Source organism: Podarcis muralis, chromosome 5 (assembly GCF_964188315.1).
Source record: "Podarcis muralis chromosome 5, rPodMur119.hap1.1, whole genome shotgun sequence".
NCBI lineage: Eukaryota > Metazoa > Chordata > Lepidosauria > Squamata > Lacertidae > Podarcis > Podarcis muralis.
Genome location: NC_135659.1, coordinates 76,590,280 through 76,607,771, shown reverse-complemented (window position 1 = coordinate 76,607,771; position 17,492 = coordinate 76,590,280). Strand labels below are relative to the sequence as shown.

At 45.2% G+C, this 17,492-nt stretch overlaps 1 protein-coding gene across 3 annotated transcripts in view; it reads right to left on the bottom strand.

The window, feature by feature from the left end:
* PPP1R16B (protein phosphatase 1 regulatory subunit 16B) overlaps positions 1–17,492 on the bottom strand; it is a 109,300-nt gene that overhangs the window by 70,357 nt on the left and 21,451 nt on the right. The window contains exon 1 of one of the 3 annotated variants that reach the window (XM_077929249.1): positions 4,113–4,202. The exons of the other annotated variants lie outside the window; for them this stretch is intronic. The gene's annotated coding sequence lies outside the window, so the exon portion shown is untranslated. Of the gene's footprint in view, positions 1–4,112; positions 4,203–17,492 lie in introns of those variants that run through there. 3 annotated transcript variants of the gene reach the window in all.

Here is a 17,492-nt window from a genome sequence, read left to right as displayed (position 1 = left end):
CCAGTCGGTGAGCCAATGGTCTAACTCTGTTTTAGACAATCCCCCGTGGAAAATTTGCTCATTCGTTCACTTATTTTGAATTCTGTGTCTGTGTTTTAAGAAAGTTGACATTTTTTTTCTGTTGGGAGTGGGCTGCAAGACCTTAATTAAGTCAACTCCTTCTCAGGTTTCGCACCATTCAAGGTGCTTAGCCTGGGGGACCAGTGACAAAAGGAGGTCAGCAAAGGAGGACAGGCCAAGGAATCACAAAACGGGACAGGAAGGCTCCCAAGGCTAGCTTCTGCCTTCAGCAACGTTGGTTAGACACTAACACTTATTACCATTATTATTCTTTTCTTCAAAGGTCATATCCATTAGGTTTAATCAGACAGCTGCCTGCCGATAGAAGCACAGAGAGAAGAAATGTCATGGTGCATCTGCAGCAGCACAAGTGGATGCCTTCATCTGCCCCAGCTGCAACAAAACATCTCCCTCCGCATCGGTCTCTACAGCCACAGCAGGTGATGCAAACTTCCAATAGCTAAACTTCGTCCCCAAATGCACACTCCTCCATTGTCTGCCGAGCACACACACCAGGTTCTGCCCAACTTGGCGGGGACAGTGACACGCGTGAAATCATGTGGCAGGAGGGTTTCTAATGGGCCCTGCCCTCCATTTTGCAAAAAGAAGGGGGAAAGGGGAAGACGTATTATCTCCTTTCCCTGTGCACTGAGTACTCCCTGGCTCTTGAAAAAGGCTAGTATCACGGCTAAGAATACAACACAGCATGGTTTATCTAACCCCTGTCTTTTGGAAGAGCCAGATACAAACTATGCACTAGCTTTAGATTAAACAGCAACAACAAAAAATGGCCCGGCCTCTATCACTCCACCACCCTCCTTAGCAGAAAGGGGAGAAGAGGTAAGTAACCACAAAGCTCTTGAAATACTGTAACTCTTTGCAAAATGCTTCATTCTTTGGAGGGCAAGTTGAGCGGTGTGTGTTTTTCCCCCTTTTAAAAGCAGAGCATTTCTGACTCACCCAGCGCTATGCCACACAGAGTGAAACAAACATCCCCGCTAATAGGAGACAGTGAGAAACAGAGACATGGGTGAGAGAGCCTCTGGAGGGATAGATATGTTTGGAAGCAAAAGCAGAGGTGGAAACTTGAAGAGCTCTCAAGGCAACCTAACTCCTACTCGTAGCAACACAGGGGGAGGGGTGGAAAAACTACAAGGAAGGCTGATCAGAACCCCAGGTGCAAGCCATTCCGTATGCCAGAGCACATTTTCTGCTTTCCACAAAAGCACCAGGGTACATTTCTCACATCAGCCTGCCCATGGGTGAAGCCTCCAGAGGGGCCCCATTGAGGCTCCTAGACTGTGTGTGTATGAAAATGCACATGGGGTGTGTGTGTGCCAAACTAAGTCTTTGACACGGAAATAAAGCATAGTTTCAACCCAGCTTATGCTCACTTTACTTATGCGATTACAACCTTTCATGGGGTAGGGAAGAATGAATGAAGGAATGAATGATGGAGGGAATTTGCTGTTTCACCACCAGCACCTCCATTTTTCCCCTCCTACCCGCACAACCAGAAATACCTTCTTACGTCCTTCCACCTCACTTAGTGGGCTTTGGGAAGGTTGCACAAGGCCCCTGGGATGCTCCTAGAGCCCACCTATGATATTACCAGAGCCTGGTAAACCAGCTGTCTGCCTTGCAGTTGGGGGGGGGGGGCGTGTTCCAGGGGTTCCTGACTTTGCACGCTTTTGCCTTTGTGCACAGACCCGCAGAAGTGGCAGACCTACTGTCTTACATTTATATCCTACCTTGCCTCCAAGAACCTAAAGGTTTGGTATCTGCTTCTCCTCTTCTCCATTCCACACCCCCCCCCCCCAACAGCAACCCTGTAAGGTGGGTCAGGCTAAGAGAGAGTAACTGGCTCAAGGTCACGCAGTGGACTTCATGATTTGAGTGGGAATTTTAATCCTGGTACGCTAGGTCCTAAACTGATCCTAACCACTATCACACACATACAATTGAAATACTACCAGAGGTGTATCCAGGCTGCTATGTTTTTCAGGTGGGATTTAATCATATACCACCAAATTGAGGTTGTATGACTAAAAGGTGATTTGGAGCTCTTGTGCGAGAAACCCGCTTGCACACACACACACACACACACACACACACACACACACCATGTTTTAAGAAAAACGACAGGAAAATGCACAGGAAAGTATAGGATAACATGTGTTTGGTGCAATATTGTCTAACCTTCCGCAAATAAATCAGAATTAATGCTCAATAAACATTAAAGCTCCCCGCAGACAAATCTGGGTGAATGCTTGGCAAACTGGTCACCTGGAAAATGTGTCTTTTCCTGTTGAAGGCAATATATTCGTAATTATTTTCCCCTCCGCCAACCCCACCTGCCCCCCCTTGCACTAAGGAAAGTGAATACAAATTAATTAACATTGTGCAGTCTTTGGAGGCTTCAATGCTGGATATTACACATAACAACAAGGGAGAGGGGGAGAGAGAGATAAGTTCCTGAGGTCCTCAAGCTTGTTCATGACTTGTTACATTTTAGTCAATCCTAATAAAAGGCATTATTGCTACTGTTTGGGGAATGGCTTTTTCGCTCTCCGATAGACCAACATGACTACTTATGGCTTGTGTATATTCCCCGCTTTTCACACTAATTGCATTTCACAGTACATAATTGCGCCTGCTAATTTAAATAAGTAGCCTGCAACCATTGCTCCGTATTTCCACTGTGATTTTTTTCCTCATCCTCAAAGTTCTGCCTTTTCAGCTCAGTTCTGAAGAACCTCTTGCAAATGCACCATGGACTCCCCTTTGCACAGAGCTTTCCTCTCCATTACCTGTTCAATGTTAACTGTAGTTTGCTGTCCAAAGTGACAAACTGCGGTTAGCAATCCACAGGAAACAGAGAGAGGGAAGCTATGCACCAAAGGAGAGGAAGTTTGGAGACCCTGCAGCAGGTTCCCAGGTTGTTCAAAGTTTCTACACGCAGGGGCTACCCTGAAAATTAAGGAGGTCCACCAGTCACAAAATGGTGGCAGGTGGTAAGGGAGCAAGTCACAAAATGGTGGCATGGCGTTTTATGACCCCCAGCTTTTGTGAGTTGGCAGCAGTGGTGGCTGGAGCCCATTAGGCAGGATGGACAACAGTAGGTGGAGCAAACTCTGCCAGAGCCAATGACTGGCAGAGGCAACTCATTATAGTTTTATCCCCATCTTCCTTTGGGCAGATGACACTAAGGAGGAGGAAGTTGAGAAGTACAGTGGTACCTCAGGTTGCATATGCTTCAGGTTACAAACTCCGCTAACCCAGAAATAGTACCTCAGGTTAAGAACTTTCCTTCAGGATGAGAACAGAAATCGTGCTCTGGTGGCACGGCGGCAGCGGGAGGCCCCATTAGCTAAAGTGGTGCTTCAGGTTAAGAACAGTTACAGGTTATGAACAGACGTCCAGAACGAATTAAGTTCTTAACCTGAGGTACCACTGTAGTTGTTAGTAACGAAGGCAGGTAAGTGTAGACTGGCTAAGGGCTGACTGAGGTTGATGAAGCTGAGCCCCGTTTGCCCAAAGAGATCAGCCTCTCTTGCTAAAAACAGGATACAAACAATGTGCACTCCTTTCATGACACACCAAATCAACTCCCAGATGTGCTCACCTCATGCTGCCTAAAGGTAGGCACCCCCAACCCCATCGTAAAGTTTTCCTTCTGCTTTCAAACACAGCACTGTGTGGATCCAAGCAAAGTTCTCCCACATCATGTTTGATTCCTTCTATGGACTAAATACAGCAGTTGCTACTAAGTGCAGCAATAAGGATCTGAAAGAATCACCTGCATGCAAAACTCCAGTGAAGGGCAACCGGCTAGTTGCGTTCTGACTTTGGCCCAAGTCATTAATTAGCACATGACACGGTTCAGAAACCCAGTGCATACCTCTGTTCCGCCGCTCAGGCTGCCCATTTTCAGAAATGACCTAGTTTCCTTTCCAAAATCGAGAGAGAGAGAGAGAGAAATACAGTTGCCGGTTTCGGTTTTTGCACAAACTGGTCAGTCTAATTATAGCACAGGCACAATGTTCACTTACCTGTGAAGCAGCAGAGGCCACTGTAGTTCACAAAGCATTGCATCTGCGCTCGTTTGCTCCCTCCCCCCCAAAGGAGAGTGTGCTTCTCCTCTCTACAAGCTCAGATCTGTTTCCATGAGCTCAGCACTTCCGCTTCTTGAGATGTGCCGCGAACATCCTGCAAGCCATGAAGCGCAACCAGAAGAAGTGTGGAAGGAAGAATAATATCGACCTCAAAGGGCAAAGTGAATGAGAGAGAGAGGAGGGGGGCGGTGGGTGGGTGGACGTGAGGCCATTTTACGGTAAGGCAGGCTTGCAGGGCTTGCAGCAGCAACAACAAAAACCTCATCCAAAAACCAGAAGCTGAAAAGGAAGGTGGCAGGGAAACAGCAGCGAAAGGACAGGGCAGTTGTCTGCTAACATCTAACCTCAGCTCACAAGATTTCAATGCACAGCTCTGGGTAACATGCAAGTGAGAGGGGGGAATAGCCCTGGTATCCTCAGCGCTGGAACCTGCACCCTCAAATGTGACACTTGTTTTTATTTTTCTTCTATTATCCCTCCTTGCAATGTGTGGAGATTGTGCTAATGCAGAGGTTCCCAAACTTTTAAAGCCACAGCCCCCTTCGTTCCATAAACTCATCCCCGGTGCCCCCTTCCCTATAAAAAGGATTATTCAGCTCTCCACCTCTTTCCCCCTTTTCTTCCTCATGTAACACTAATGTCTCAACAAATGAAACTGATCTGTAGAAAATATACCATATTTTTCGCTCTATAAGATGCACCAGACCATAAGTCCATAGTTTTTGGAGGAGGAAAACAAGAAAAAAAATATTCTGAAGCCAGAACAGCAAGAGGGATCGCTACGCAGTGAAAGCAGCAATCCCTCTTGCTGTTCTGGCTTCTGGGATAGCTGCGCAGCCTGCATTCGCTCTATAAGACGCACACTCATTTCCCCTTACTTTTGAGGAGGGGAAAAGTGAGTCTTATAGAGCAAAAAATACGGTAACTGGGGGGGGGGGGGAATTGCACATACTTTTGTAAACCAAGAAATCTTTAATAAAAATGTTTTTTTAAAAAAAGCATTATTCAGAACATCAGTTTGCATGACCCACTAAGGAAGATAGTAGTACAATAAAATTCAAAGCAGCAACAATTGGTTGCAAATTAATCAAAATTCAATTACAGTAAAACTATTTAGTTTGATCAATTCAACAAAATTTATGAACTTGAGCCAGGAATACCAGCTTTTCAAAGTCTGATAGTCAAGTACACTTTCAGCACACACACCCATGCCCCACTGACCCCTTGCCTCTTAGCGACCCCCATGGCCATCCCAACTCTACCCAGGAAGTGGTACCATCCACTTTGGGTACCACTGCCCTAATGTGCCCTTCTCCCTTCTCTCTCTCTCTCTCTCTATATATATATATAACCTCTCTATATATAACCATGTCCTGTAAACTTCACCCTCATGTAAACAAGTGAGGGATCTTTCTATCCATCACTTCTACTCATAACTCCCCCCCTCCCCACTTTGAAGGCTCTTTTCTCCAACTTAGCGTTCAGTTCCATATGCAGAGGATTTGCTGGGATAGCTCAGTTGGTATAGCACAAGACTCAATCTCAGGATTGTGGGTTCAAACCCCACATTAAGCAAAAGATTCCTGCACTGCAGGGCATTGGACTAAATGACCCTCATGGTTCCTTTCAACTCTACGATTAACAGTCTGCAACTACATTTTGTGTATATTTAGCCTTACACCCATGTCCCTGTCTTCCTCCATCCCTTTTGTTGTCTGATTGTTATCGAAGCTTTATTTTTACTCTGGTGGGGAACACGTCATGCTCCTTCTGGGGTAGTTTGTCCACCTTGGGTCCCCACCCTGCACTAAGTTCCCACCTGTGGCTCCTAGAAGCTGTTGGCATGCGACAGCAGCCACAACCCAGGAACAGCTTTGACTGGCTGGCTAAGCCAGGTGAGGGTAGCCGATGGGTCTCAAACCCTCAGTGAGTCAAGAGTCTTCCCCTGCCTGTGAAGAAAAGCTCCAGAGGACTGAGCAGACAACGCAAATAGCGGGTGCAACAGTCAAGAAGGTGGTTTCTGCATGTGCTGTAGAGGCAAGTAAGGGGCAGATGGGGCTCATCAACAGACTTGACAGACTCTAGGGTTGTGCGCCCATCTCACTTAAGAGGCCGGGGGCCAGCACTGTCCGGAGGCACTTCCGGGTCACGTGGCCAGCGTGACAAGCTGCATCTGGTGAGCCAGAGCTGCACACGGAAACGCCGTTTACCTTCCCGCTGGTAAGCGGTCCCTATTTATCTACTTGCACCTGAGGGTGCTTTCGAACTGCTAGGTTGGCAGGCACTGGGACCGAGCAACGGGAGCGCACCCCACCGCGGGGATTCGAACTGCCGACCTTTCGATCGGCAAGTCCTAGGTACAATAAATCGAGATTAACAATACTCCAATTGGATATTGCTCCCGACTGGAGCAAGGCACGAGAGCTTGTAAAACAAGATGCATAAAGAAATTTGATACATATTTACAAAGCTTAACTTCCTCCTGTGTATCTGAAGAAGTGTGCATGCACACAAAAGCTCGTACCAATAACAAACTTATTTGGTCTCTATGGTGCTACTGGAAGGATTTTTTATTATTTTGTTACCTAGGGTTACCAGAGATTCTAGCTTCACTTGAAACTGATCAGAAAGCTGTGACTAATGCAAAAATTGGGTGGCTCAACTACTCAGCAGGGCAGAATATTGCCATGATATTACACCACTGCTGAATGATCTGCACTGGCCGCCAATTAGCTACCAGGTGGCCTAAAAGATCATCTAACCTTTTATACTCCCATCTGATTACTGTGCTCTGCAGCACAGATCACACGTCCTGTTTTGCCACCTGGGGTGAAATGGGAAAAGGCTGCCTCGCTTCAGTCTCTCTTAACTGGCTTGCGTGGCAGCAATAGTGCCAGTTCCCAGAGAGATATCACCAGATCTCCTGCGATTTCAGTGAGATATCCCTGCTGCAGTGGAGGGCAGGATGGCCGTAGGGGTACCGCTTCTTGGAGTGTGGTGGTTAAGAGCGGTAGTCTCGTAATCTGGTGAACCAGGTTCACGTCTCCGCTCCTCCACATGCAACTGCTGGGTGACTTGGGCTAGTCACAAATCTTTGAAGTCTCTCAGCCTCACTCACCTCACAGAGTGTTTGTTGTGGGGGAGGAAGGGAAAGGAGAATGTTAGCCACTTTGAGACTCCTTCAGGTAGTAATAAAGCGGCATATCAAATCCAAACTCCTCCTCCTCCTCCTTCTTCTTGGGGTTCAGCTGCCTGAAGAGGATGCCTCATCCCGCTGCCTCATGGGGCAACCTGCAGATAACAGCTTATCTCGAGGTCCACGTGCTGTCAAAATTGGGCCTTAGTGTGGGGGTACCTTCAATTTGGATCTCCCCACTGTTACACATCAGAGAGGCACCATCTCTGTCTTTTTGGAACCTGTGGAAGTACCGTATTTTTTGCTCTATAAGACTCACTTTTTCCCTCCTAAAAAGTAAGGGGAAATGTGTATGCGTCTTATGGAGCGAATGCAGGCTGCGCAGCTATCACAGAAGCCGGAACAGCAAGAGGGATTGCTGCTTTCACTGCGCAGCGATCCCTCTTGCTGTTCTGGCTTCTGAGATTCAGAATATTTTTTTTCTCGTTTTCCTCCTCCAAAAACTAAGTGCGTCTTGTGGTCTGGTGCATCTTATAGAGCGAAAAATATGGTAGATATTTTGATCCCTGTTAGTATATTTAGTGGATTTGAAATTGTTTTTAACATATGCAATTGTTTTAAATATGCAACTGTATTACCCCCCCAAAAAAAAACCTTTATAACAACTAATCTTAAAATATGCAATAGTTTTATATATGTTTCTTTTAATTGTGTTGTGAAATTGCCTGAGAAAGAAGAAGAAGAAGAAGAAGAAGAAGAAGAAGAAGAAGAAGAAGAAGAAATGGTGTAAACTCTACAGACAAGATTCAGGACCAGCCCTCAATTCTTCACACACAGAGATTCTACCTTCTGGAAGTATAGATATAAAAGTTTAAAAACAATATTCTTTATAAGGAAATTGATCCCTGCAGGCAGTAATTGCTATAAGCTGGTAGGAAAGAGGAATGGAATTATAATTGCTATTGTTATTAATTTATATACTGTATGCTATATGTATTATATTTATATATTAATTTATATACTTAGGGGCAAAATGATTTCTAACTAGTTTGCCAGTTATAATATCCATATGTAATTAAAAATCAAATGAAACAATTTCATCAAAATATTAAAAGCAGACCTAATTAAACTTCACAATAAAACAAGCTTGTTAAAAAGCATAGCAATTAAAACAGTTAAACAAGCAATTAACATTTGTTTGTGTACTACTGAGAATGGTGGTGAAATCCCAAGGTCTTGCTGCTCATATAGACACTTTCTACCATCTAGTGCTCTACAGCAAGTGAGGTTGGCAGTGGCAGAGCTTTTTTGCTCATCCTGATCCATTGCAACTGGTCAGAGTCAGGTGTCACAAATTCCCTCTCTGCCCAGCTGGAGCATTCAATTCCTTATATATGTTGTGTTAAGCCTCAGGCATAAAAGCCAGTGGCAGAGTGCAAAGGTACAATTCTGCCCAACCTACTACCCAGGGAAGCCTCAAAGCAAGCCAGTCTATGACTTTTCATCTACCACCTCAAAGAAAAACATATATAAGGCAACAATCCAGTACTGGTTTAACTGGTAGTAAGTCCCAAGAAATAAATAGGACTTATTTCTGAGGTGATATGTATAGGTTTGCTCTGCAAGTCTGCTAGCTCGTTTAAATTTGGGGGATTTGGTTCTAGAAACAAACACAGAATAAGTCAGGCCATACAGCTAAGTAATATCTATCCCAGGGGTCAGCAACCTTTTTCAGCCGTGGGCCGGTCCACTGTCCCTCAGACCATGTGGTGGGCCGGACTATATTTTGATTAAAAAAAATAAATTCCTATGCCCCACAAATAATCCACAGATGCATTTTAAATAAAAGGACACATTCTACTCATGTAAAAACACGATGATTCCTGGACCGTCCGCAGGCCAGACTGAGAAGGCCATTGGGCCGCATCCGGCCCCCAGGCCTTAGGTTGCCTACTCCTGATCTATACTGCCTGGCAGCAATTTTCCACAGCTTGAGACAGCAGCCTCTCCCAGACCTATCTAAAGAAGCTGGGGAATCAAACTGGGGAACTTTTGCATGCAAAGGATGAGCTCTGCATGAGCATAGATCATGCTGTGTGTTTTCTGAACCGAAAATATGTTTAAGCTATGTTCAATTACTTTAAACAACAAATAACTGTTTGGGGCTATAAATTAGGTTGCACTTGGAGCGACTGTCCTTATCACCCCTCACAAGCATCATTAGTACTCCCCCCGCCCCAAGCAAATTGTGACCCTAACACTGGGTATGATTAGATGATAAAGACAAACAGCAAACATTTCCTCTGGGTTACAGGCAGTCAAGTGGAGGACTGAATTGGCTACCAGTAAAAATAATCTGGATGATGGAAGGTGATGGGACAGAAATGGACAAGGAGAAGGAAGTCAATCAAGCAGACAGCTTTCTCCCAGCCCGTTAACATTTCTTCCCTGAAAATGTTGATCAGAAGACTACAGCTTCAATAAAAATGACATTTGTGTCTAAGCAAGTAAACATGGCCACTGAACACCTAATCATTTATTGTTCAGGAAATGGTATTTTCAAAAACCGTACACTGCCAAAATGCCCAGAGACGGTCAACAGAAATGCCATCAGCACATAATACCCTTTTTAGAAGAAGAAGCTCTGAATTGAAAAGCCTGGTTAAAGTACACATTTTAAACATGCCATTAACCAATAATTTGACCGTGCACATGCCTGGGCCAGGTGAAATCCATTCATGATTTCGACCTTTAAAGCAGCGCCAAGGTAAGACAGTAAAAGATGGGAGGGAGAGAGGGAAGGAAGGGGATTTGGAAGTAAAGATTGGTGGAGGTGGGGGAGAAATAACAGACAGCTCCAAAAGGTAAGGTGGAAGTAACAGCTACCGCATAGCCCTGTCCACACTATAAAGCTCAATTAAGTTTTTGCCACTTTAATTGCCGTAACTTACCCCAAGGACTCCTGGGAATTAGAATCTGGCAAGTGTTTAGAATTCTGCTACAGAACCATCCCTCAGGATACAGAATGATGTTAATCTGGTCTTACCCTTTAAGTGTAAAATTAAAGTTCGACGGGGCCTTGTAAGCCACCTGATTCAATCCCCTGCTTGCAACCAGAGCCAGAACATTCCCAAAAGATGACCATTTAGTCTTGAATTTCCAGATGATGGTATTTGATTGACCCTCCCAGCTTCTTCAGTTAAGAAGCCTCTGAATGTCTTTCAAGGTTGTCGGTTGCATTGCTGAGCACCAGCGTAAGGCTGGCTGGCACACAGCCTCCTCCCATCAGTGCCAGAACCTTTTGTAAAATGCCATGCAATACCTATAAGCAGGTGTTTTGGAACCAGTCTGTCCTGCCTTGGGCAATGGAAATCAGAGTCCCTGTAATCCCTGGGCTAAGTAATTGGCTTGCTCTTAACAGCCCACCCAAATACCAAGGGCGAGTGTCCAAATGCTATTAACACCTGTTTTGAGCTTCCTTGTGGCTGTCAACTTAGAATTTTTTTAAAAAAAGTACTATGTCCTCTCTGACATCGCACTGAAGGGCTATTCAAAGGATCATTCTGATGCATGCAGAAAGTGTAAATAAGTTGAATCGGGGGTTGGAGGAACAATCTCCCCCCATTCTGAAGGAAAGCTACAAGCTGCTAGTCAGCTTTAAGTCTTGATTTATAGAAGCCATTCATAAGTTACCTGAATAACATGACTGCCACTTCCCTGTGGCTGCATCTTGGAACATCCAAACAAAAGAATCACATAAGAGGGTCTGATCATATGGCCAAAGCAGTCCTGCAAGATGCTAGCACACTGACTTTGCTGCTTCTTAAGCAATAATCCCATACAACAATTTATCTAAATGCTAGGGGAACTGGTTTAGATTCAGAAGTAATGGAACCATGCAGTTCCAGTTAAAATATATGAATTGGACTCTGTGGTGTATTGGGGAAAGCCAACAAGGAAGAGAAACTGCCAACCAGTGGTGTGGGTTTTTCTGGGGGAAAATTATGATGCCCTAGAGCAAGGGTACCTATCATTGTGCCCTCCAACTCCCAGCAGCCCCAGCAGCATGGCCAATGGTCAGGGATGATGGGAGTTATAGGCCAGCAATATTTGGAAGGAACCTATTTTAGCGACTGAACTAATTTAGTGTATTTATTTTGCTTGTATTTAGTCACTGAAGCTAAAATCCTTGAGGCTGCCAAGCTCCCTACTACTGCATTTGAAACTGGCATCCATTCACTGGGGCTGAAGTACTTACAAAATAGAACACTTTCTGCGGAAAAACAAAGCATCACTGCTGCCAACCCAGAATGGCTCCCTCTGTCCAGGATTTGAAGCAGCTCTGGAGAAGAGACCATCACTGGGTCTTTTTAACCGTGAAGGACAGAAAGTGTGGGATGCTCAAGCCAAGGGTCACAGCTTTGGATGCTGAAGGTTCTGGGTCATTGTTATACATTACTATAAAGGTAAAGGTAAAGGACCCCTGACAGTAAAGTCCAGTCATGAACGACTCTTGGGTTGTGGCACTCATCTAGCCAGTGTGGTGTAGTGGTTAAGAGTGGTGGACTCATAATCTGGTGACCCAGGTTTGATTCCCCGCTCCTCCACATGCACCTGCTGGGTGACCTTGGGCTAGTCCAGGGGTCTGCAACCCGCGGCTCCGGAGCCGCATGTGGCTCTTTTACACCTTTGCCGCGGCTCCGGGGCGGATACTAGCGAGGGGAGGAGGCGCATTGTGCGCCCCGACACTCCCCACTGTGGCGGGCGCTGTACTGGCTGTGACGTCACATGGGGGCGGTGCGTGCGTTAGTCACGCATCATCCCGACGTCATCTTCCTGCCCACTGTCAGATCGCGGCTCTGGAGATATATTTGTTTTAAATGTCGCAATGGTTTTGCGGCTCCCAGTTGTTTTTTCCTTTGGAAACAGGTCCAAGTGGCTCTTTTTGTCTTAAAGGTTGCAGACCCCTGGGCTAGTCACACTTCTCTGAAGTCTCTCAGCCTCACTCATTTCACAGAGTGTTTGTTGTGGGGAGGAAGGGAAAAGGAGATTGTTAGCCGCTTTGAGACTCCTTAGGGTAGTGATAAAGTGGGATATCAAGTCCAAACTCCTCCTCTTCTTCTTCTTCACTGGCCGAGGGAGCCAATGTTTGTCCATAGACAGTTTTTATGGGTCATGTGGCCAGCATGACTTCTGGCGAAACCAGAGCAGCACACGGAGACGCCGTTTACCTTCCCACCAGAGTGGTACCTATCTATCTACTTGCACTTTGACGTGCTTTCGAACTGCTAGGTTGGCAGGAGCAGGGACCGAGCAATGGGAGCTCACCCTGTCATGGGGATCTGAACAACTGACCTTCTGATCGGCAAGCCCTAGGCTCATTGGTTTAGACCACGGCGCCACCCGCGTCCTTTACATTACTATATTCATTGTCTACTATATTTTTTTGTTGTATCAAAGGAACCTGATTTCTTACAGAAGGAAAAAGCATACAATTTAAAATTAAAATACTGTAGATCAAAATATTTAAAAACATTATTCCTCCACCGCAATCTCCCAGGAAGCCTGGAAAAGACTCCTGTTTGACACCAGTCAGTTCAGCTAATACTGAGCTAGGTGGGCCAATGGTCTGACTCAGTATAAAGCAGGTTCCTATGCCCAGATAGCCCTTTACCCAGATGACTCATTCAATCAAGCCAAGTCACATGCGAAACACAAAACTTTTCTAAATGGCTCATTCAGAAATGCAGCATCTGGTCATCTCAACTGAGAACACCAACAATCCAACTAAAGATGAAAGAGGAGAGGAATGACCTTGTGGTGTCTTTGTTTGGAAGGTTCTCTCCAGCTTCATCAGTGGACCTCTAGCTGGCATCAGGACCCTGGCAAATTTATCACCTTCCAGAGTGGGATGTTCCTTTGTAACTATCAGCAGCTAATCTGAGCTTCCTTGGATGACAAAAATAGCTGCCACATCTACGTTAGCCGCATCAGATTCTCCACTCCTGCTCTCGCTCTTCCCTATGTTGAAAATTTGTGTCCATCTTATTAAACTGGATACACCAAACTAGCCTTAAATCTTCCTTATTTATAAACAAACAAACAAACAAACAAACATGGCAGCACAGCTCCTGCAATCTTGGTTCCAAAGAGAATCAATGAGCAGCAAAAGCTGCTGCTGCTGCAGAAATATATCAGGAAGTCTGTGTGCTGTGTAGCACAGCTACTTTACACCCACCTCAGCATGGTTTGTGTGAATGCATACTTGACATAGCTTGCCCTTCCTACACCAATGGAATTACATGCATGCTCTGCAGAAATCTCAGTGACCAACGATCTCATTTCCCAGCGTGTTTGTAAGTAATACAAAAAGTCTGACCTCTCAACACACACACACACACACACACACACACACACACACACACACACACACACCTTCCGTGCTTTAAACTCCCCCATATCTACTCCCTTAAGAACCTTCACTCAACTGCATGCCTTTTCTCAGGTTCTTCATATGTTGTCTGCATGTTAAGGACAACAAAAGATTCGAATTGCTCTCCTTAAGATTTTCACATAGTGGCAGTTTTGGACACTGTGGATGGGTAGGAGATGTAGTTCCCCTACCTAAATTCTGACATGTTATCATTGACAGGGACACTGTACCAACTGCCTTCTCTTGCATTTCTGAAACAGTTCTGTGTATTATTCAACCACTCCAAGAGCACATAGGAATTTGGTACTGAATACAACTTTTTAAAGTGGTTTCCCCCCTGATTTTCTGTTGCAATAATAAACCATAACCACATTAACAAATGCTGCAGGGCTGATGTTCTTGTCACATTACCCACTTTCTTCTTTGAGTTCACACTTCTGCTTCAACTCACTGAAGCATCAACAAATTGGTAGACACACATTTCGCCATAGTGTCCCATGCGCTAAAGACGGGATCAATGCTAGTGCTCCAAGTATCTGCAAATTTGTCGTTCACTTTAGGTCCTCTGCATGCTCTGTAATGTTGTGTCCTGTAAAACATGCTACACCCTGAAAATTGTATTTTTTGTTTACAAAAACAAAACCCTCCAAGAGATTAGTCATGAAGAACATAGGCTTGAAAGTATGTGAGCAATATCTCTGTCACAGTAACACTGGTCCTAAAAGACCAGTGGCTCCTGGTCCATTTCTGAGTCCTAAAACACTGGCCCTAAAAAACATTGGCTCCTGGTCCATTTCTGAGTACAATTCAAAGTGTTGGCGTTGACCTTTGATGCCATGGGTAGGCAAACTAAGGCCTGGGGGCAAAATCAGGCCCAATCGCCTTCTAAATCCAGCCCACGGATGGTCCTGGAATCAGTGTGTTTTTACATGAGTAGAATGTGTCCTTTTATTTAAAATGCATCTCTGTGGGGCATAGGAATTCGTTCATCTTTTTTCCCCTTCAAAATATAGTCCAGCCCCCCACAAGGTCTGAGAGACAGTGGACCGCCCCCTGCTGATAAAGTTTGCTGACCCCTGCTCTAAATGTCTTCAGCCATGTATTCCTGAAGGAGTGTCTCCTCCACCATCATTTAGCCCAGACACTGAGGTCCAGCTCCAAGGGCCTTTGGGCAGTTCCCTACTGTGAGAAGTGAGGTTACAGGCAACCAGGCAGAGGGCCTTCTCGGTAGTGGCGCCCACCTTGTGGAACACCCTCCCATCAGATGTCAAGGAAATAAACAACTATCTGACTTTTAGAAGGCATCTTCCCTTATAGGGAAGTTTTCAATGTCTGATGTTTTAGTGTGGTTTTATAATTGTTGGAAGCTGTCAGAGTGGCTGGGGCAGCCCAGTCAGATGGGTGGCATATAAATAAACTATTGTAGTAGTAGTAGTAGTAGTAGTAGTAGTAAGCTGATGACCCAGGCAATATGGGTTTTGGTAGCCTGTGTATGAACCTGCTCTAACTAACCAACACTGCATTTGTCACTTCAAACCACAAATCTATTATACTCTCTAACCACCACTTGGCACTGTAAATAAGCACCCTTCTGTTTAAGCCCAAATTGAGACTTAGTTGTCTCAGTTGGCTATTTCCCCTATGTAACTGTGTGTGTGCAGGTGCGATACAGTCACCCCTGTGGAGTACAATCATCTGTAACTTGCAAGTTCCCACACTCGCATGAACAGGGAAACTGGCGGACCTGGTAATAATGCTTTCGGCCAAAAGTGTTATTCAGTGGTGAAGGGCACTGCCAGTTAGCTGGAAGCAAAACCTATAGAACCATGACTAATAGGAAATCTCTTACATTAATAATGTGTCTTTCAATTCCATAGCTCCCAATGCTCTTTGGAAGCAATGATTTATAATTAAGAAGAAAGCAGCGTATTGCAGATCAAGAGAGCGGTGCAAGCTGACCAAAAGCCAAGCACTGATTTATGAGATGTGCCTTGAGATGAAGACTAAAGGAAGGCTTCTCAAGTGTACTTTCCTAAATCAAGGAGGAAAGCATCATTCCAGTTTTCCTAAAAGAACAAACCCTTTCAGGGGAAGGTTCCCTTCCCCTTTTACCAGGCATGCAGTTTTGAGAGGGGGAGTTCACAAATGTTCACAACTAGTTCACATGTTGTTGGAGCAGCTGCAGCCCCAGGATTGCTAAAGCTGTGTGGGTGTAGATCTCATTAGTCTGCTGGTTGGGAGGACATTGGGAGCATCACTGTTATTAGCCATGACACTAAATGGAACCTCCAGAAGCAACAGCCCCCAGACAACAGATGCTGGAGGCTGTTGTCTTTATGCCCAGATAGCTAGTCACTGTGGAAAGGAGGACACTGAACTAGATGAAACCTTTGGTCTGAAAGCAGGGGTCTTAAGATTCTGATCACACACAGTTACTGTCCTACTGAGGCCACCGTGCTTCGTCTGACACAGGAATCTTTTCAATATAAGAAAAAGCTGCACATGAATTTGTGAGAGTGATGGGTGATGTGTCTCAGAGCAGTGACTCTAAAATTCAAGCTGTTGTCTTGACACAGAATGCTGCTGCTTTAAAACTCCTTCCAAATAATAAAACTAGCATGTTGTGAAAAATTATCACTTTAATTTTCCTGCTCTAGCACGTAGTCTTAAAAAAAAAAAAAAGGGTGGGCAAAAAGTATATCAGGATTTGCAGTAGATCAGGAAGGATTTCCGACGGTGATTTGTGTAACAACAACAAAATGACTTCCTACCCTCAATTAGACAGATGAAATGAAGAAAACTTTCAGGGACCAGGAATAGATTTTTATGTAGACTGCAAGTGTCCTAGTCCTGTGCTGCCAGCCATGGCAGAGCTCAGTGGAGGGAGAAGCAAGCCAACCAGCTGAGTCTCAGGGGGGGTACTTGCCTGGAGGCAAGAGTCCATATGCAAGGTTCAGTCTAGTCTTAAGGTCAGGAGTATCTCAGTTCATGGAGTCGGATGATCCAGGGATCAAGAAAGTTGAGAGTCCAAGGTCACGAGAAGCAAGCAGCAGCAAGGTCTGGCCAGGGACGATTAACGTTGTTTCCAGAAACTGAGGCTGGAAACCCTGCTTAAGAAAGCTGAAGCCAGCTAGTTCTCAGCAGGGGCAAGAAGGCTGATCACCAGCCGGTGGAGTCACTTCACCTTCTGCTCCTTCAGGCTGCTGCTCAGCAGGTGAAGCCAACTCCTGACCCATGACAGCAAGCTCTGTTCAGTTCTGGTACTCAAAACAAATCCCTCAGCTCAGAGGCAACGAGCTCAGTTTGTCTTCTGCACCTGCCTGCTGCTGTTAGAGATCAAGGTTCTAGTAAGACATGAAGTAGACACACCCATTAGAAACAGTGGTTGGTATCCAACTAAAAGGACTTTGGGCTGTGCAGATAAATCTGTTATGGGGTTTTCCCCAATGCTTCAAAGCAGATTCATGGAGAGTGTAGAGATGGATGCACAGGGAGATTAGAGGGAGAAGTTGTTCTGTTGCACCAGTGAAAATTCTTGCACTGCTGGATCTATTTAGCTGGATACCTCCCAATCTTCTCTGCCTAACTTTTCCCCCAGTACCAGAGGAGAAATGTCAAGCAGGATAATCTGCTTCAAAATTTCAGTGGAGGCTGCTAATAGACATTTAACGATTTATTTTCTTCCCCCACATCAAGCCTTTTCAAGTTCTCCAGCAAAGTCTTTTTGCATGTTCACGTCTCTTCCCTA